General features: G+C 34.9%; 1 non-coding gene across 1 annotated transcript; it reads right to left on the bottom strand.

Annotated features, from left to right (window-relative positions):
* Positions 1-765: 765 nt before the first annotated feature.
* On the bottom strand, positions 766-839 carry Trnav-cac (transfer RNA valine (anticodon CAC)). Its single transcript has one exon. It is a non-coding gene; the product is annotated as a tRNA-Val (tRNA).
* Positions 840-20,570: the final 19,731 nt, after the last annotated feature.

Consider the following 20,570-nt stretch of genomic DNA (forward strand, 5'->3'; position numbering starts at 1 on the left):
TATCCTTAAAATATGCTGACATTAATTTTTCTGAATAAATACCAAAGGGCAGGTGTAGCTTAATCATACAGTAGATTTATTTTTAGTTTTTGAGGAAACTTCATAATGACTTCCATAGTGGCTGTACTAATTTGCATTCCAACCAATAGTCTATAATTGTTCCTTTTCCTTCACAGCCTCACTACCATTTATTGTTATTTGTATTCTTTATGGTTGCCATTCTAACTGAAGTGAGATGGAATGACACTGTAGTTTTGATTTGCAATTCTCTGATGGCTAACAATGTTGAACGTTTTTTCATATAATCGTTGTTGTTTGTACTTCTGTTGAGAAGTGCCTGTTCAGTTCATTTGCTTGTGTATTGATTGGGTTATATGTTTTTTTTTTTAAATTTTGAGTTTTTTGTATATTTTGAATATTGGTCCTCTGTCAGAGGAGTAGCTGGCAAAGATTTTCCCCCATTCTGCTGTTTGTCTCTTCACTCTGTTGTTTCTTTTCAAATTCTTCCATGAATGCACACTCCTTGCTTTCCTAAATATAAGTGTTATTTTGATGGGAATTTTATTGAATATGTACATTGATTTTGGAAATTTTAATGTTAATTCTGGCATGTGTGAAGCACTGGGTTTGATCCTCAGCACCACATAAAAATAAATAAAAATAAAAAACAAAGGTTAAAAAAAAGCATGGGTGCATGTAGAAAGAGAAGGAGTTTCTTTCTTTTTTTTTTTTTTTTTAAAGAAGACTTTTTTATTTTTATTTTATTGTGGTGCTGGGGATTGAACCCAGGGCCTTGTGCATGTGAGGCAAGCACTCTACCAACTGAGCTATATCCCCACCTGAGAATGAGTTTCCTGTAGGCCTTTAGAGAGTCTCTATCTCATGGGTTCCTCTCCATCATTATTTTGTCTGGGTCAGATAAGAACAATTTCATCTTAGTATCAGCAACTTTCATAGACATTATGAAATATTTATTGTTTTACTTTGTAATATTGTCTCACATTGCAATTGATAAAGGAAAACCAGGCAATTTTGTTTTTCCTTTAAGAATTAGTTTAGGAAAAAAAAAAGAATTAGTTTAGGTATCACCTTTAGGAAAACTTTCAGTCTCCTTTTTAAACTTCCCCTTCCCAGGTCCTGTTAGGTGCAAATCTTCTTTGCCCCCATGCCATATGAGCACTTGCTAACCTATTATATCTTTCCAAGTTTATCTTACCTTCCCCCACCATTCTGTGGGATCCATGAGGGTATTCCCCTTTATGAAAGCCGCTTACCCCAGTATTTGGCACGTTACTGGCTATTCAAAAATCAACTGACTAAATCATAGAAACTTCAGGTTGGAGGGATGTTAGATGTCATTTTAAATCATCCAATTTGATATATCAGGTGTTTGCTCATTCAGCCCATGTGGAAAGTCCCTTCCATGATGGAAAATTACTGCCTCCAAAGGCAGCTTATCCCATCTTTAAACAGCTCAGACTTGTTAGACTGCTTGTCAGCTTAACTCTCTCCCCTTCTGATCATTTTTCATTCCAGTTTATCTCAGACTTGTGTATTCGTTAATATGTTCGTTTGTATTCACTTATGTTCCATAAACATTCTTAAGCCTTTTTAATATTGTGTCTTGTGTACTGAAATGTATTACATGCTAAAAAATAAAGTAGCTGTCTTAGATGTATTTTATTTTCTCCTGTTGGAATGTGTTGCACCCAACAAGTAACTCAATTTATGCTCTTAGCTAACAGACCAGTAAAATGAACTAAGAGTATGGGCTTTGGAGTCAGATGTTTTGGGTTCAAATTTTGATGCTACCACATGCTAATGCTTATGTGAAAAGAGATATCACATGATCTAAATAAGTCTCTTTTCCCATATGAAAAAAAGAGAAATAACTTCCTTGCACAAACATTCATATAGCACTTTATATATGTTGTACTGATATAAACTTAATGGAGAAACAAAAATGTATAAAAGTCTCAGTGTGTTCATGACTGTAATCAGCATTATAGAAATTGAGCGCCAATTGACCAAATTAAGCTTTCTTTCTCATATTGAGCATTGGATATCTGCCCAGTTTTATTTTCTCTCTCTTATCTGTTTACCTCACCTTGACGGTACATTCGATTTTTTAAAGCTTATCTGCTTTTGCTTTTTTTCTTAAGAAAACTTTTATTTCTAACTCTTTAAAGAGGTAAAAGATGTGAATGTGCAGATAATCCCAACTATACACAAGATGATAGATGCTCTTGTCACAACCTTAGTTACAAAACCATTTAGAATCAAAGCCTGTTTCACTTGCAGAAAAAAAAAATGTGGCATTCTATAGACAAATTTATAATCCAATTCATTGATTAGAATGTCCAATTTCATACCATATAGAATTACAATATTATTCTGCCTTGGTTTCAGCATGTTTGTGCTATTTCTAGATTTCAACTTCTTTTAAATAGGTAAAATAACAATTTCCTATTTACCTCTCAAGATTGCTATGAACATCAATGAGATGAGGTCCTGGAGAACCAGGGTTGGAGTAGGGGAAATGCTTCTCTCCCCCACCCCCCGCCTTTTTTGTGCTGGGAATTGAACTCTGGGATACTTTACAACTGAGCTACACCCCCAGCTATTTTTATTTTTTATTTTGTGACAGGATCTCACTACACTGTTGAGGCTGGCCTCAAACTTGCAATCCTCCTGCCTCAGTCTCCCAAGTTGTTGGAATTACAGCTGTGTACCACCGTGTTCAGATTTCCTTTCCACTTTTGATGTGTTTTTTTTTTTTTTTTTCAGGTAGAAGGGCATCACTTCTTGCCTTGGTCTGTTCCTTACTTATTCTAAATAAGGAAAGGGCTAGAGTGCATTATTTGACTGGTGACTTTAGGTGGAGAAATTAAGCATGCCTAGTGCAGTGCTTTTTTTTTCTTCTGCCTCCTTGGGATTAGCTGCCTGCAGGGAGCATGTGACACAATTTTTCAGGCCTAATTCTGCTAAGTAGTTAAGAATATAATTCTGGAGTTCATTTAAATAAATCTACATGTTCTTAGATGTATCATATTTTTAATGTTGGTTTTATGAGCAATGAAGTTTGTATTTTGGTATCTATCTAGACTACTATTATGTCCTACATTTCAACTGGTTTAGAACTTGAGCAGGAAAGGGACATTTCATTTACTGGGCTGCCTCAAAGACCCTTAAAGCAAAGGTCTAGGTTTTTAAACTTCTTTATAGTTCTAGTACCTAGCACAGTGTCTGGCACAGAGCAGATACTCAATAAGAGCCTTGTATTTTGAAACCTGTTTGAATTATATAAAGTGCTACATAAATGCCATGATAATATTTAGTATTTGTTAAGAGAAACAGAGCCATATTGGTAGATTTATGTATCTCAAATTTTAAGGGCATGCTATTACCATGACAGAGTTGGTTCCCCAGAAAAATTTATAGCCATGAACTATGTTCTAAAATATATGTAAAATAGAATGGAAAACCCAGACTTCCTGCACATATTATACATTGGAAATCTCAGCTACAAGACTGTAGTTCAATTTTCTGAGGTATTCATAGCAGGTCAATAATCATATCTGGGGTAGAATAACATCATCAGACCTTTATTAGCTAGTCTAGGTTCTTATTTTGAGGTTTAGTGGGATATATTGAAATCACATCTGTAAACTTCTAAATTACTGAATGTAGATGACAGACTTATTGCTACTTTCAAAAGTTCAGAAATAATTGGAGATATTTTGGAATCTCTGGATCACAAACAAAGACATTAATGTAGTTTGAATGGGGGATGTAAAGGACTGTCACAATAAAAAGAGGAAGTTTTTGATTATTATCAGAAGAGTAATTACCGGCAAACTGCCACATTTATTGAGCCCAGCAACAGATGTGCAGCAGTTGGGTTAATTGAACATTGAATTGGCCTTTTCCTATATAAGAAAATTCAATGCACATGCTATGGAGATGAGAGCAATGTGACCAGCCGATTGTCAAATGAAGAGAATAAATATTACCCAGAGAATATACTGATCTACTAAACTTAATGGTTTGTTTTTCTTTAGCTTGCAAGATAATCTGGCAATCAATTTTTGATGGTGTGGTAAATAAATTTTATGCCTAGAGAGCACATACTATTATACAATTAGACAACAAAAAGTTTGCTATAGCATTTTCTGTCTTGAGCTTTTTTGTGAAGGGTTTGAAAAATATATATTGCTGTGAATTTTGGAAGCCACACCCCCATGCCAGCATCACTATATGTAAATGTAAATGCATCGAAATCAGCAAGTTTGACATTTTCACTGACTTAGACTGCTAGAATATTTACTAAGTCCTGGCACTTGTAATAAAAGTCACCTCACTGTCAGGAAGGAGACTGGTAATCTAGTCACTGGCTCTGTCAATCCATAGTGTTGGGACTTAAAATAAATTAATGTTCACTTCTCTAGGCTTTACTCAGTTCTATGTTGTTAAGATTCAATGGTTGGCACAAGAATGGGAAGTTATACTACATGTATGTATGATATGTCAAAATACGTTCTTCTGTCATGTATAACTAAACATAACAATTAAAAAAAAAAGATTCAATGGTTGTAGTAGATAGTCTCTAATTCCCTTCCATCATCCTGTCACATTGCAGGAAAAAACTTCACTGTTTTGGTGATATTTTTCTTTAATTATAAAAGAGATTTGAGACAACAAATCATAAACTCCATTATCCACTGTTAGCAAATATGTCAAAAGCATTAAGTAAGTACTTGTTGATGGATTGATTGATGATTTTATATAAACTGTTGAGACTACAAAGCAGAAGAAACTACCAATTTTAGTCATGAGGGTCCCTTTTGTTCTTCCAAATGTGTATCATCTGATCTCTCATTGGTCTGTGTAATTTCTAGTAGCAGCTTAAAGAAAGGCAGCTGCAAGAACTTGTCCAAGTATAGATAATCACCACACACATATTTCCAGGATAGTGGATCAGTAGTTCTTAAAGTTTACCTTTTATCATAATTATTCAGAAAGCTTGCTAGAAATGTAAATTCTGATTAGTAGAAGAGATACCATACTTAGAAATCCTACTATAGACATTAAACAAATTCCTGAGTTGAACTTTTAACTGTCACTTATTAATTAGCTCCATGCATAGCTCTCAATTCTCTTGGATATCACTGTCAACCTGATCTTTAAATACTCCATGTCCTTCATCTCCCAATCATAGGTAAAGGTCAACTCAGTATGGTAGCTGCCTGTTTTTTCTCTTTGGATTAGGGAATACCCCCGAATGTGTGTTATTAGCCATTTCCCTTACCACTAAGTTTGAAGTTATCCAAAGTGCAGTCATTTTGTCTCCTCTCCTCCATGTTCCTTGGAGTAGTGGTTCTTCCAAGTGCTGGCTAGAACCAAACTCAGACCCATTTTTGAGGAAACTCATGTTTAGGTCAAGATAATTCCCACTGATAGAAATCAAAGAAAAATAGGAGGAAAAAAATAATTAAACTAATGCAAAGGAAAGACCAGGATTGAGAGCCAAGAGTTAGATTTTTAGGAAGAAAGATAAACTTGGCAAATCACTGAGCACAGTGGCACAAGCCTGTAATTCCAGTGGCTGGTGAGACTGAGGCAGGAGGACTGCAAATTCAAAGCCAACCTCAGCAAAAGTGAGATGCTAAGCAACTCAGTGAGACCCTGCCTATAAATAAAATACAAAGTAGGGCTGGGGATGTGGCTCAGTGGTCGAGTGGCCCTGAGTTCAATCCCTGAGAAGGAGAAGAAGGAGGAGGAGGAGGAGGAGGAGGAGGAGGAGGAGGAGAAATTTATGCAAAAATATAGTGGTACCTGACATATTTTCTAGAAAAGATTCCTAGAAAAATAGAACATGCCAAGTGTCTCAAGAGGACATGTAACACGAGATATGGGAAAAGGCTAATTCAAAATGTGATTGGTGTTCTTATCAGAAGAGGAGACATACCAATAATGGGTGTTCACATAGAAAAAGAGCCATGTGAGGACACAGTGAGAATACAGCTGTCTGCAAGTCAAATAGGCCTCAGGAGAAAACTGCCCTGCTTTTATCTAGAGCTTGCTCCAGTCTCCAGAATTATGAGATTATACATTTCTATTATTTATGATGCCCTGTTTGTGGGATTTTATTATGGCAACACTAGCAAACTAAAGCACACATTTTCATCTTATAAAAGAGTTTAAAACTACATGAAAGAGCTGGGCCTGGTAGTGCATGCCTATAATCCCAGTGGCTTGAGAGGCTGAGACAGGAGGATCTCGAGTTCAAAGCCAGTCTCAGAAATTTAGCGAGGCCCTAAGCACCTTATCAACTTGTCTCAAAATAAAAAATAAAATCTGGGGTGGGGTGGGGCTGGGGTTGTGGCTCAGCAGTAGGGTGCTCCCCTAGCACGTGGGAGGCCCTGGGTTGGAACCTCAGCACTACATAAAAACAAATAAGTGAAATAAAGGTATTGTATCCATTTACACCTAAAAAAATAAATATTTTTCAAAAATTAAAAAATAAAATTGGCTGGTGGTGCTGCTCAGTGGTTAAGTAGCCCTGAGTTCAACCCCTAGTAAGAAATTAAAAAAAAATACACGAAGTAAATACTGACAGAATTCAAGAAGAAGTAGATAAGTTACTAATAATAGCTGTGAACTACATACAGTACTTTATTTTCCACAGTGGATAGCATAGTTAAGCAAAAGATAAAGAAGGAAATAAAGTGTATGAACAATGCTTTAAATCACCCATTTCTATTCAGCATATATGGAATACTCTGAAGAGCAGAATACACATTCTTCTGCAGTGCCTGTGGAATATATCTAGGAGAGAGCACATGCATGTCTTAAAATAAGCATCAAGAGATTAAAGGGATTTAAATAATGCAATGCATATGTGTTTATCACAATGGATAAACATTATGAATAAATAAGAAATAACATATGACTAAGCGATCATTGGGTCAAAGAAGAAAATCACAAAGGTAATTAGAAAATCCTTTGTAGGGAAGTGAATATAAAGACACACATATTAAAACTTATGGGATGTACCCTGCTAACATGAAATTTATGACTCTATACGTATACCCACATTATAAAGCAAGAATTCTATTATAGTTTGGATATGAAATGTTTCCCCAAAAGTTATCATGTGGCAATATAGGAATTCTCAGTGGTAAAATGATCAGATTATGAGAGTTATAACCTATTCTGTAGACTAATCCATTTGATGGGTTAATAATTTGAGTGGATTACTGAATGGTAACTGTAGGCAGGTGGGGTGTGGTGAGGAGGTGAGTCATTGCGGGGGTGTGCCCTTGGGGATTATATTTTGTTCCTGGCTCCTCTCTTTCTCTCTCTGTTTCCTGGCTATCTTGGGCTGAGCAGCTTTCCTCTGCTATGCCCTTCTGCCATGATGTCCTGCCTGACCTCAGGCCCAGAGCAATGAAGTCATACTGACAATGACTGAACTTCTGAAACTGTGAACTCCAAATAAATTTCCTTATCGAAATTGTTCCTGTTGGGTATTTTAAATGCTTTGCCAAAAAGTTAACACAAATTTCAAATCAATAATTCTATCTTCCATCTAAAACACTGTAAACATGAGACTAAACTAAACTTATAAGATTATATCAGAAGTTAATGAAATAGTGCATAGAAAAATAACAGAGTCAATTGAGAAAACAAAAAGCTGATCCTTTGAAAAATTTACAAAACTGACAAACTCATATTTAGACTAAGTCACTGGGATCACAGGTGTGTACTATCAGACCCAGCTTCCTGTTCTTCTTAATATTCAAGGGAAACTATTTTGAGAGTTTAAGATACTACACTATTACCAGAGCCTAACTAACCTGGAGGAAGGGAAATACCAATTCCAGGTTCCTCTAGCCTCCTGTTTCATCTAAGAGGGGAAACACTGAAAAGAACTTGTGAAGGCCAAGCTCAGGAGCACAGGTTCACTAAAAAACTCAGATCTAGCCACAGGAATATAGAATTCTTTGCCTTTCTCTATATTATATCATCACATCAATAGAACTTTTGTTAATAACAAGGGAATATAATGAAAATAATTGAACATTTCCAACAGTATTTATAATAAGTCTCTCTAGAAATCCAAACACACCAGGGAAGACAAAAATAAGACAATAGAAGAAATTTCAACCTTTGACATATAGCTACTGCAAATAGTAGACATAACAGTTCTCAGCTAAACACAGTCCATATCCAAAGGACAGAGAACTGGGGGAACTTATAGTTTAAATATCAGTCTAAGAACAGAAGATCATTGTTTGAGCTCCTGTAACAGACAGGAAGCAAAGGGAGCAAATTCCTCCTTACTCTGACTTTTTGTTTTATTTAGACCTTCAATAGATTGGATGATGATCACTCAAATCGGGTAGAGAAATCTAAAATTTACTGAGTCCTCTAATTTTAAATCTAATGTCATCTGGAAACATCCTCCTAACATACCCAGAAATAATGCTTAATCTGGAAATCCTATGGGGCACTCAAATACACATATAAAACTTACCATTACAAATAATTGATATGTTGAGTGGAGAAAAAAATAAGGAAGCATATACTAATGCTCAATAAAACCACAGAACTTGGAAAAGGGTAGAAGTTAAAAATAAAAGAAACAATGAAGAAGGACAACAAGTAGAAACAATAACAAATATGGTGCTATTAATCCATCTGTAGCAATAAAAATTTAATTGTCTAAATACACAAATAAAAGACCGATTCTATCTGAGTAGATATAAAACAAGAGCCCACTTTGGTCATCCCTTGATATCCATGGAAGATTTGTTCTAGAATAACCCTCCCGCTATGGATACTAGATATTTAGATCCCTTGTGGAAAATGGTGTGATGTTTGCATATAACCTACATACATTCTCCCATATGCTTTAAATAATCTCTAGATTACTTGTAATACCTAATACAATGTAAATGATATGCAAGTACTTGTTATACAATTTAGGAAATGACAAGAAAAAAAGTACATATTCCACTTGGATGCAATTTTGTAAAACTTTTTTCAATCCTTGATTGGTTAAACCCATGGATGTAGAACTCAACAGATATAGAGGGCTGACTTTGTGTGTTGTTTATAAGTAACCCCACTTAAACATAAAGAATCAGATAGAAAGTAAAGGGATGGAGACAAATAAACCATGTTAATATAATAAAAAGAAAACTACAGGGGCTGGGGTTTTGGCTCAGTGGTAGAGCACTTGCCTAGACCATGTGAGGCTCTAGGTTTGATCCTCAGCACCACATAAAATAAATAAATAAAAGAAAGGTATTATGACCATCTACAGCTACAACTACAGCCTTATATATATGTATACATATATAGCAGCTACTTAATTAATATGAATATTTTAATGTATTCAATATTAGTTCAAATTTCAGCCAGGTATGAGGGATAAAAGAGGGGGATAATAAAATGTGTTTAGTTCTCCATGAAGTTATACCAATCCAGAAGGCATACATGCCTACAACAATATATTATCACATGTGAGGAAAAACTGTTACAACTTCAAAGAGAAATAGATGAATCCATTATTGTAGTTGAAGACTTCAACATTCCTCTACTAACAATTGACAGATCCAGGGAGCAAAATAATCAGGTAAGGGCATAGTTGAACTGACTAACACCATCAAGCAACTGGAGTCTCATTCACATGCATAGAATTCTTCAACCAACAACAGCAGAATTCATGTTCTTCTTGAGCTCACACAGAGTATTCACCAAGATAAACCACATTTTGAGCCATAAACACAATATTTCTTAAAAGAATTGAAATCATATAAAGTATCAGATGACAAAATAATTAAACAAAAAATTAATGAGAAAGATAGCTGGAAAATCTCAAACCTGGAAATTAAACAATATACTCCTATACAACACATGTGTCAAGTAAGAAGTCCTGAGAAAAATTTAAAAAATATGACAGAGTGCTTGCCTGGCATGCCTGAGGCCCTGGGTTCAGTCCTCGGCATACAAGAAAGTATTTTGAGCTAAATATAAATGAAAATACAATTTTTCAAATGTTATGGGTCTCGGTTTCTTTTCTTTTTTGTGACACTGAGGATTTTACCCAGGGCTTCACGAATGTTAAGCAAGTGTTCTACCAATGAGCTAAATCTTCAGCCCCTTTTTGTTTCTACTTTGAGATAGGGCCTTGTTAAATTGCCCAGACTGACCTTGAACTTGCCATTCTCCTATTTCAGCCTTCCAAGTGGCTGTGATTATAGGTGTGTGCCACCATACCTGGTTCTATTTGTCAGATTTCTGTGATACAGTGAAAGCCATATTTAGTGGAATACTTGTAGCATTGGATGCATACATTAGAAAACAAGCAAGACTTGAAACCAATAATCTAAGCTTCCACTTTAAAAAATTGTAAAAATAAGTTTCCTAAAAAAGATGAAGTAAATACATTTTTTTATAAAATACTAAAAATAAAGCAGATTTTTCTGTCTTTCTTCCAAATGATAGAATCAGAGGGAATACTTCCTAACTCATTCTAGGGGGCCAGCTCTGCCTTTATACCAAAGCCAAAAATATAATAAGAAAGAAATACTATACACCAACATCTTTCATGAATGTAAAAATTCCTCAACAAAATAATAGTACATAAGATCAAATGATGTATGAAAAGAATTATACATTATAACCAAGTAAGATTTATTCCAGGTATGGAAGGATGGTTCAACATTTGAAAATTAATTAATGCAATCCATCACATTGACTAAAGAAGAAAAGTCATATTATCATATCAAAGAATGTAAAAAAGCATCTGACAAAATCCACCATCCATTCATGATAAAAACTCTCAGCAAACTAGGAGTAGAGAGGAACTTTCTCAAATTGATGAAGAACATCTACATAAAATCTACAACCTACATCATTTTTAATGGTCAGAAACTAATTTTCTGTGAAGATCAGGAACAAGGCAAATATTTCACACTGTTTTTTAAGTCCTCATGAATGCAATTTGTAAAAGGTATACAAATTGAAAAAGAAAAGATTAAGCAGAAGCAGAATTTTGTTTTTTCTTTTTTTCTTTTTCTTTTTTTTTTTTTTTGCAGATTACATGTTACTTCATGTAGAAAATCCTAAGGAATTAGCAAAAAGCTCTGGGAACTAATTATGAATTACAGCAAAGTTGTAGAATACAGCATTAATATTTAATACTCAATTCCTTTCCCATATGGCAACAATGAAAACTGGAATTTGAAATTAATTCAATATTTATATGTTGCTGGATTTAATTTGCTGTAATTTTGTTGAGGATTGTTGTATCTATATTCATAAGAGGTATTGGTCAGTAATTTATTTTCTTAGCAAGATTTTTGTTTAGTTTTGATATTAAGACCTCACACACTGAGGTATAAAGTGTTCTATTTTTGGAAGAGTTTGTGAAGGATTGATGTCAATTATTCTTTAAGTATTAGGTAGAATTCACTAATGAAGCCACTGAATCAGGAATTTTCTTTGTGCAAAAGTTTTTCAACTAATAATTTAATCTCTTTATTTGCTATAAAGATATTCAGGTTTTCTATTTTTTTTCTGAGTAACTTTCAAAAATTTGTGAGTTTTTTAAAATTAATAAACAAATTTTAGAAGAATTTTAACTTTACAGAAAAATCGTGTGGAAAACACTTCATATACCCACTCTCTTCCCTCTAAAAGTTTCTTCTGTTATTAATGTCTTTCATTAATACATACATATATATATATATATATATATATATATATATATATATATATATATATTACAATTGGTGAGCTAATATTAATGCATTAATGTTAACTAAATTCCAGGATTTACATTAGGGTTCCCTCTTTATGTTGCAGATTATATGATATTTGAAAAATCTACAATGACATTCATCTACCATTAAATTATCATATAAAATAGTGTCACCATTAGTGCCCTAAAAATCCAATGTTTTATCTATTCATCCCCTTCTTTCTTAGCCTCTGGTCTTTTTACTGTTTCCATAGCTGTACTCTTTCCAGAATGTCACATAGCAAGAATTATGCACTATGAAGCCTTTTGGGATTGACTTCCTTCAGTTAGATTTATACATTTAATATTCCATCATATCAAGTTTTCATAACTTGATAGTTCAGTTTTTTTTTAACATTTCATGTCTCATTGTATGGATGTACCACTGTTTATCTGTTGATTGATTGATGGATACAGGGAATTGAACCCAGGGGTGCTTTACTGCTGAGCTACACCCCCATCTCTTTTACTTTTTTTTAAATTTTGAAATACGTTCTTGCTGAGTTGCTCTGGACCTCCCTAAGTTGCTGAGGCTGGCTTCGAACTTATGATCGTCCTGCCTCAGAATCTTAAGTTTCTAAAATTATAGGTGTAAGCCATTGTGCCTGGTCCACTCATCTGTTGAAGTAACATCTTGGTGCTTTCCCATTTTAACAATTAGGAATAAAACTGCTGTAAACATTCTTGCATGCAGGTTTTTGTGTGGGCACATTTTCAATTCATCTGGGTAAATACAAGAAACAAAAATTGCAGGATCATATGATAAAACTATAAATGTAGTTTTATAGTTTGTAAGAAACTAAAAAAAAAAAAATGGCTGTACCATTTTTCCATTCCCACCAGTAATGAGTGAGTCCCTGTTACTCCACGCCCTTGCTAGCATTTGGTGCTGTCAGTTTTTTGGATCTTAGCCATTGTAATAGGTGTGTCATAATGTTTAACTTTCTTTTTCACCCATGTCTTTCTTAGTCATTAAAATTTATTACTTGGTGAATCATCTAGCCAGAAGCTAAAATTTCATGGGAGAGACACATAAAACCTAGATGTCTTACAATAAGTAAAACTTCTTAATAGGGTTTTAGTTTGTTTATGAAAACAGACAAATTTGACCACAATTTTTTTAATAAAATTCATGCTGGGGTGGAAAATATGATCTACACAGAAAATTTGCAATTAAAGGAATCCATTTTTGCCAGCAAAAATACCACTCACCTTTTTAGAAAATAATGAGCATTTACTTAAGCATGTTGTTTTTGAGTAGTTCATCTAGTGCTTTGTCTCCCAGTAAGAAGACTTCTAACTATAAATGTCTTATATGACCTTATGGCCGTTAAGTTTCTTTCATGCTTTTTAAATAAGCAAAGGAATCAGGTTTTATGTCTAACCTCAACTGTGTTACACTGACCCAAACAAACGATTTGACTATCATTTAATAAAAAAAAAAAAAACAGATTTTCTTTTTCCTTTTTATTAAGAAATTTTGTCAACTCTATTATCATCCCCTGAGCCAAAAAATTGCAAATACATTTAGGAGTCAAAAGAAGTCACTCCACACTTGGCAGCATCTCATTATGAGCAATTACCAGGAATAGAATCCCCAGTATTTTCATTAGTTCTCTTCTTTCTCTGCACACCACTGCCCAGTCTTTCATTTCCTTCTAAGATTGAACCTCCTTATTTTTTTTAATGTGAGGTACACCTCATGAACATTTCCAAGCACAAAGAGCTCTATAAATGTGAACTACAGTGTTAATTGGCAGCTCTGTGAAAACCATTGGTTTGCACAAAGGATAGTAAAGTTTCCTGAAAGCTGAAAATGATCTGTCGACAATCTAGCCTACACCTCCCGGCAGGATTACCTTTGAATAATTCCTCCCCTAGCAGCTCTAAATCATTACCCATCATGTTTTATAGATCTCCAGAGAAGGCTTTTGAGACAACCTTGCACTGTTAATGTTTAATGTTCCATAAACTATTGTCAGAATAAAATTCTCTTTTCTATCTTACCTACTGTTTTAACACATTTCTACTTAACTTTTTTCCTGAAGTTTGCTACTGCTCATCAAGTTTATTCACATTCTGAGAACTGTTACCAGAAAAGGGAATGAAGCTTATATTTTTAACTCCAATGGTCAATTTTCAATTGCCACTTATTTGACCTCTCAGCAGCATTGGTGTATGGCCACTCTTACCAATTTGACATATTTTGTTCACTTGGTTTCCAGTAATACTACACTATCCTATGTTTCTGGGTTTTGTTTTGATTTTCAGATGGAGGTTTTTTGTTTTGTTTTGTTTTCACTTGGCACACAAGAACTGAAATATTCACGGGGTACAGTGTGATGTTTCGATACATACATATATGCAATGGGTAAGATTATATTACAGCACTGAGCACATCCATAACCTCATACATTTATCATTTGTTTGTGTTGAGTACATTCAAAATCCTCTCTTCTAGTGGTTTTGTGATAGTCAATAAAATGTTTTTAACTGTAGTCTCCATACTGTACAATAGACCACTAATTCTTATTCTAACTGTAACTTTGTACTCCTTGACCAATCTCCTCCTATCTTTTTTCCCGCTCCCCCTCCCCAGATTCTGTAACCACTCTTACTCTTTACTTCTATTGATTCAGCTTGTTCATGTTCCACATATGAATAAGGTCATGTAGTATTTGTCTTTCTGTGTCTGGTTGTTTGTTTTTTCCTGTTGCCTCATGGGCTATTCCTTAGTGGTCTTGCTTTCTAGATACTCCTTCTTTTACCCTGCCTCTACATGTTGGAGTGAAACAGGATTTGTCCTTAGGCCTATTTTCTGCTTTATCTACATTTGTTCCATAGGCAATATCTCCACTTGGCCATAAAGATCATCCATACTCCATTGGTTTCCAAATTCGTAGCTCAGTCATAGATCTATTCCATGATCTCCGGACTGATATATACTACTACCTACTTGACAGTTCATATCTAATCTGTTCAACATTGTCCTATCCATACTGCTCTTTTCCCAGTGTTTCCAATTGTTGCAAATGGAACAACTTTCGACCAGTTGATCAGTACAGTATCCTTGGAATTATTCTTCAGTATTTTCTCTCATAACACACAGTGTATTAGAAATTCCTGTGGGCTCTTCATTTAGAATGTGCCTAAAATAGCAATACCTATTATCACTACCAACATTACTACCATTGTTTAAGCTACTATCATATTTCACCTGGATTATTATAGTAGATTTCTTTCTAGTTCTCCTGATTCTATTCCTGTCTCCTGATAGTGTATTCTCTACATAATATCCAAATTGTTTTCTATTATGGATTGAATTGTCTTGCCCACATCTTGAAAATTCATAAAATTCAATTTAAAGATTTCTAGATACTCCTTCTAATGTAATAGAATTTAGAAATGAGGGCTTTGGGAGGTAATTGGGGTTGATGAGGTCATAAGGATGGAATCCTTTAAATGGGATTAGTACCCTTACAAGAGAAGACAGTGGAGAGGTTAGTCTCTGTCTTTCTGTCCACCTGTGTGAACACAGCAAGAAGGTGGTTGTTTGCAACCCAAGAAGAGAGCTCTCACCTAATATTGACCCTGTTGGCACCTTGATCTTTTACTTCCAGTCTCCAGAACTGTGAGAAATAAATTCCCATTGTTTAAAATATTCTGTGGTATTTTGTTATGGTAGACCAAGCTGACAGAGGCAGTGGATAAAAATATATAAATCAAATTATGTAAATTTTCTGCTTAATGCTCTCAAATGACATTTTATTATACCTAGAATAAAGTCCAAAGACCTTATTATGACCTACAAGATTTTATGTGATCTGGACTCCTGCTAATTCTCTGCCTTTATATTTTCCCAGACTCCCAATGCCCTACTCCATTCTAGCCACTCTGAGAGTTTCAATTTGCTGACCCTGCCTCTCTTCCCCCTGATAGTGACATTATTTACTCTCTGCCTTTATATTTTCCCATATCATATTTTCAAAGAAGCCTTTATATTTCCAATACCCACATTTCTCCTCATTACTTTTTATTGTCTAATCCTGCTGAGTTTTTTCTTATGTATTTATTGCTAGCTAAATTTTTTTCTCTATGTCCAATTTATTTTTCACTGCACTAGATAGTAAGTTTCATATGGGCAGTGACTATGTCTCTTTTGCTCACTGTGGTAGTCTTTTAGATGGTGTTTGATAAATATTTGTTCTGCAAATAAATGGATGAGTTTGATCTCACAATCAGTGCTCTGCATCTAGCTGTTTTATTTAGCTCTGAAAATTCAGGTAAAGAATGACCTGGAGTGACTTCAAAAGTCAAACAGGGCAAGTGTATTTAGGAACTCACTTTCAGTGTAATAAAGCACAAACTTAAAAAAAAAATGGTGTTTACTCGCACAGTTACTGCTCTGCCTTTTACCCTGATAAAGCTTATGGTTATGTAGGTAGATGGAGTAACTACATGATTCTTACAGAATTGAATCGAGATCTTATTTAACTTTCTATTTAGGCTTATTTGTGGTTCTTCTATTCAGAAAATATTGAATATTTGGAGAAATGAGTATGCTGGGAAACAAAGCTGGATATGCCACTGGGGAACTCATGGTCTTAAGGGACAGGTACATAATGAACAAAATTTAATATAATAGGATCAATACTAAGGTGGAATTCAAGGTACAATGTGGAAGTATAAAGAAAAAAATGTCTATTGCAATCTGGATAACTCAGAAAATACTCCATAGAGGAGGTAGTACTTGAACTAAGAGCTAGAAGATGAAGAGGCCTGCTGCCAGGCAAAACATGAAGAGAAGTCATCCTGAGTACTGCGGTACAGGAGTAGGGCCATGAAAAAAGATATGATGGCATCCAATGTAATGTATAGAGGAGGAAACATCATAGATAAAGACACAGAATCACATGATTTTTAAAATATGAATGATTTGTTTGTATGATCACAAATAATGTGAATGTATTGGGAGGTATGGAAGATAAGGGTAATATAGCTAATCAGAGCTGATTCTAAGATTTCCAGAGCCATCACAGATTTCATTCCTATAATGGGTAGCTAGTTATCAGTTAAGGAGGAAATTTGATAAACCAAGCTAACCTACAATATACATGACTGATTTGTTATTCCTCTCAGGGACATTTAAATTATACATGGTGATACCCAGAGAGGAACTAGATAATAAAACTTTTGTAACAGGCAAGTGAATTAGATTTAAACTAAGGAGTTTCTAGAATGTTTTTCTGCCTTTAAAAAAAAAATCATACCATCATGGTCTCTGTCTGTCATGCCAATTCACTGCCATTTCAGATTTTAATTCTTCCTACAGTACTCTGTCTAAAAGGAACAAAAAATAAATGTAGCTTTTTTTCACCTTTTTTTTTAGTTGTAGTTGGACACAATACCTTTATTTTATTTACTTATTTTTATGTGGTGCTGAGGATCAAAACCAGTGCCTCGCACATGCAAGGCAAGCACTCTACCACTGAGCCACAACCCCAGCTCTGAATGTAGTTTTTAAGAATATAAAATAATCAGTCCTCTGGATTGGAACTCCATATACTCAGAAGCGATAAAAAGAAGTAGTGTGGTTTAGAAAATACTTGCTTAAAAAGGGAACTAAAGTAGCTGATCTTTACCTGTAAAAGTAAAGAATAATATATAAAGGGAAAAAAATCCATCTGTTTTGAGTCATGAAATCATCCTCCAGGCTCCACAGAGAGTTATATCCAAGTGGGAGAGAAAGTGACTCTGACTGTGAAACTCAATTCTAAGAACAGACACTTTTCCTTGAGGCCTCCTGGTGGGATAGATCTTCCCCTTTCATCAATCCAGGTTACTGAGCTACAGATGCATGTAAAAGTTGAATTGCAGTACCTCAGTTGGAACATTTAAGGCTTGTTGGTTGTTCAGGCCTTCACACAAAACTAATATATATATATATATCTTTAAAAATAGAGTATGAAAAACAATTTCTTTTTTAACCCAATCTGTCACATCTTCCTATATATTGGACACTTACAAAAACTTTAGCTGAGCAATTTTATAGGTGACTTTTGAAATTGTGTAGATTTTCATGGTGTCCTATATGTAGGATGATGAGACAGAATGGGTTAAAAAAATAAAGTGAAAATAAATTCAATGTAGAAAAATTCAGTGCTTGGGTATAAAAAATAAAGTGCTTGGGTATTTAAAATGGCTGTGTAACAATACAGAGAAGAGAAAGTTCTGATGTGTTTGCATTTCCACATCAAATTAACTCCAGATTGTCTTCAAACCAACATAGGTTTCTATTTATTCACTAACAATATTAAGATACGTGTGCTTATTTATTTTTATTGAAATTTAAATGTAGATGACAAAATGATCCTTTGTCCTTTCCTCAGAATTTAATTATAAAAGCAAATTATACATTTGAGGACATTAATGTATATTTGGAAGTCTTTTGGTATGGACAAAAGTCTTTTGTGCTGTAGGCATTTCAAGAAAGGGAATGGTTACTGAGGAATGAGGTTAGACAGGGCAGCCTTTAAGGAGAAGATGAGTCTTGAGCCCTGAATTTAAAGAATAATATTTTGGATTTTGAATGGTAGAAAGGGAGGAAAAAATATTTTAGATGTAGGGAAGAGGAGGGGGTGAAGGTATGAAAACAGGAATGTGGTATGTGACTCTAAGGAGGCCAATTTGACAGAATCAGGGCCAGTGATCATGTTGGGGATTAGTAGGAGTTTAGGAGGGATAGGTAGAGTGGGGCCAGTTGATGGAAGACGTGGAATGTCAGGTTGATTAGTTTTGACTTGATCCTGCAAGCAAATGGATGTCATTGTAGGGGAGTGACATGCTGAAAACAATGCCTTTAGAAGATTAATCTAGCAGTGTTTTAAGGGAGGATTTGCTTGTCTGTATGTGGTAAGTGATGGATGCCTGTGGAATCAGTGAAAGAGTTAACTCTCTCACTCTGTTCCATTAAGGCTTATCAGGAACAAATCTTTAAATTCTCTCCTCAGAGATTGGTACAGGGAACAAAGCCATGATGAGTTTTCTTTTTCTTTTTTCAGCTCCTTTGTCAACATTATCATAATTTGTTTTACCTTTTTTTCCCTTTCTAATTCAATATGCTGCTCAGGAGGAGATAGAGAGGAGGAAACTTTTAGGGTATGTGTGCTACTCTCTAAACCCTGAGCCCCCTGAATCTCAGACATCTATGCTTAGTGGTCAGGAGAGGTCTTTTTAAACAGGCTTGTGAGTCATTCTTCCATTCCCTGGGGAAGATGTGAGTCATTCAGCCTGTAATTGTCAAAAGCCCCTAAGTCTGGGCTTGGTGCCTTGCTTTAGTCCTCAGCATGAGTATATACCAGGTTGTTTTCCATTTTCTTCAAAATCACCTCTTCCCAGGGTGACTTCATTATCTAAAATTCTGCAATGTCCTAATATCTCAGATCTCTATTGAAATGGAAATAAAACACACATCAAAATGCCAAATAAGGGATGAATTGGGGATTATCCATGTTATCATTCCGCCTAATTCAATTCAGGTCAGCTCGATAATTTCTTATTGAAAAAACCTTCACCAGTAATCTATGGACTATATAAGGACAAAGTCTCATTCATATAACATAAATGTATTAGCACACAAAAATGAACAAACCACACAGTTTAAAAGCAATGTGGAATATATATGATTAGGTGCCAAAATAAGTGGCACAAACAAGAATTGACTGCAATAATTATTCATTAAAAAAGAATCCCCAGGTTCCCAAGTGGTATTCATGTTATAGATGTTAAATTGCTTTTTGTATCTCATGTTTGAATCTTTCAAATCTGGTGTGAGCACAGATGAAAATTGGCAGCTATCCAACTCATTATTGGACATCATTTCCAAATGAGCTTTTTCTTCTTGTTTTTGAATTTTGCCTTTACAGCATTCTTTCCAAGTAGCTGAGTTGTCCTTTCATTGAGTGCCTTTTTTTTCCCCTTTGCAAGTAAGGAGATCAGTTTCTCCCTTGAAAAATATTATATGGGTGCTTGTATGCAGCAATCTCATTTTGATGTGTAGATTAGATGGTACGGTTATGCAGGAAGAGAATGTGCTCCCTCCATCTATAGATTAATGAGACAGAACTGAGATCTCTCATGGTGCCATAGTCACCTCTGAAGATGACCTTTGCTTTTTTGTACCAATAAATATGTGCTTACGCTTACAGAAATATCTTGAGAATGCTGAATTTTCTTTCTTACTTTTTTTGGGGGGGGGCAGGTTTGAGAATGAATGGGATAGATTGGAGTAAGTTTCTAAAGAAGACTGTGGCTTAGATCATTCTGATAAGGAAGGGATGAACCTGGGTAGAAAGAGGAGCTGGTTCTTAAATAGCATTAAAGTACATTAGGTTGCCTGTCCTCTCCTCATCTGAGTACATACTAAGATTAGCTCTGTGTATTCTGTAAATACAATGTGGTTGAGAGCAAGGACCTATGGTGTAAAGGTTAAATTTAAGTTTTGCTCTCCTGTTAAGTTTTAAGTTTTGCTTTTCTGTAAGTTTAAGTTCTGTTTTCCTGGAACCCGAAACTTATGTTAAAAACAGTTACTTATGTCAATATGTACCCTGACCCAACACCCCCTGACAAAACGCATGATTATTCTGTAATGGTTATTTTGTAACAATCCCACCCTCAAACCCTAACTGCCATATGAACTTCCCTGTTTAAGTACTGCATAAAAACTCTGCTTAAGCTGTATTAGGGGCCCAGTTTCTCT

This window comes from Callospermophilus lateralis, chromosome X (genome assembly GCF_048772815.1).
Source record: "Callospermophilus lateralis isolate mCalLat2 chromosome X, mCalLat2.hap1, whole genome shotgun sequence".
NCBI lineage: Eukaryota > Metazoa > Chordata > Mammalia > Rodentia > Sciuridae > Callospermophilus > Callospermophilus lateralis.